Genomic DNA, 2083 nt, shown 5'->3' with positions numbered 1-2083 from the left:
GAAACGGTAGGATTCTGAGACTGTAGAATGCCCTCGCACAGAGCAACATTTAAAACAAGGTTTAAAAACTGGCAGCGTGCAGGAGGAAGGGAGAAGAGGAAAGAGAGCCACAGAAAAGCCACGAGAGTTTCGAAAGCTTCGGGAGTTTTTCTCTGACCACAGAATTGTTGCTCAAGGCACGGATATTGTTGCTGTTAAATATGAATAAAATACAACGTTTGTTTGCAGCTGTTTCCGTTTCTGTCTATTTTAACTAATTCTTAATTCCATTTGCCTGCAATGATTCCATAAATCTTCATATCCTTGCCGAACAAAAATCGAGCAATATTTAACTTCAAAATGTCAATTGACCCCAGCCTCGTTAGATTTTTCGGCGAGGATTTATAAGACAGGTGGAACAGGCAGCTGCATTATGGGAGCATTAATATCACACAGCATCCGCACGCAATTATAGCGGCGGAATTGGATAGTGTGCAGTACTTGTATGGTAGTACAAGCTCTAGAAAGGCTGTGGTTGTGAGTTCGAGCTTCGCCTAGAAAAGTTGTTGGTTTTGCTTGTGACATTTCTACAGGAATCAAAGGTACAATTGATGCATCCCCCAACATAATCGACATTTCACTGTTTTATTCCAGCAAATAGATTCATTTTGCACACAACATTGTAACGGAGGATGAGAGTTGAAATTATTTTGGGATGGAGTGGAGGCGTTTTGACATTTAATCGGTAACTCTGATGTAAAGAATAATGTGCCGGAAACACACTTGATTTCAAAGAGAAGATAAGTAAACGCATTGGTTATCGCCAAATAATTCCTGCACCACTTCCAACAGAAACAAGGATTTTCCTGAACGTTTCGCTAAAACTGTTGTGCTCAGTGTTGCATTGGCTCGTGCATTGGAGTTCTTGCTGATTCTGGTCTCGAGAAACATTCAAACTTGTCGATTCCAGTCCCATCAAAGTCCAATTGTAAATTAATAGAATGATTAACGCACAGCAGGAGGCCATTCGTCCCATCGAGAGCGTGCCAGCTCTCAGCTAGTCCCACTCCCCTGTCCTTTCCCCATAGCCCTGCAGAACAGGGTTGGCTGGTTCCGAGACTGGAAAGTAATTGTTTGCATCAAACCACAACTGTCTGCGATAGCCAGAAGGTTTATTGTTTTGGGCCAGAAATCCACTCAGGTTTACCTGCTCGCCGCTACACTGGTTAAAGCTCCATTCAGTGCTCGAATAAATAAGAGCTCTCGTTGCGGGCTGTATTTCCCTACTCAGAGCCTGAGAGATCCGCCAGGGAGCGAAGCTCGTTTAAACTGTCGCCTAATTATCTTTTACGCTTTGCAACATTTCAAGAGAGTAAAAGGATTTCCCCTCAAGATGCAATGACCTTTTCTGATATTGTCTTCGCATGCATCTTTCTGTCTCTCCCTGTCTTTGCCTCTTGTATTTCTCTGCTTTTCGCTGATTGAGTTCTCAGGCTTTAATGGACGGCCTGGGCTGATCTAACCTGCAACAAGGGCAGACATGGATAAGAAAAGATGGGGACAATAGGACAGGAATGGTGTAAATTAGGGGCAAATATCTTCACAGATATGTCCATTCGCGCTCACAGTGAAATAAAGCAGCACCGATTACAGTTGGCTTAAGATCGAGTGTACATTATGAGGATGCCGAGACAGACGACAATGAAGAGCTATTCGTGCTGCAAATTCTTATTTGATAATACAGGTCACATATTGCAAATTAGTTTTGGAAACACATTCCAATATTGTTGACTTGGAATAGTCAACAATGCTCGCACGGCAATTGGATGCCTGTGTCCAGTTGGAAAGCTGTCAGAAAGAAAATGCAGAACATTGACTTTCTGCTGAACAGACCATGAGACTCCTTCTTGAAAATGGTTCTCCAGTCCCGCTCAGAGGGGATTAAGCATCATGGGATTTGAATGGAACTGTGCCCACTTGTATAGCCGGACGTATAGGGGGCATTTCCCCTTCCTTTAAGAACATAATGATTCAGTTGCAGTTTTTGCTGCAGAATTTGCTCGCACCACTCGCAATTCGGCACAAGGATGAGCCGAGCCAATCA

Source organism: Pristiophorus japonicus, unplaced genomic scaffold (genome assembly GCF_044704955.1).
Source record: "Pristiophorus japonicus isolate sPriJap1 unplaced genomic scaffold, sPriJap1.hap1 HAP1_SCAFFOLD_66, whole genome shotgun sequence".
NCBI classification, from domain to species: domain Eukaryota; kingdom Metazoa; phylum Chordata; class Chondrichthyes; family Pristiophoridae; genus Pristiophorus; species Pristiophorus japonicus.
The sequence above is the reverse complement of the archived record's forward strand: the minus strand, read 5'-3'. Positions refer to the sequence as shown.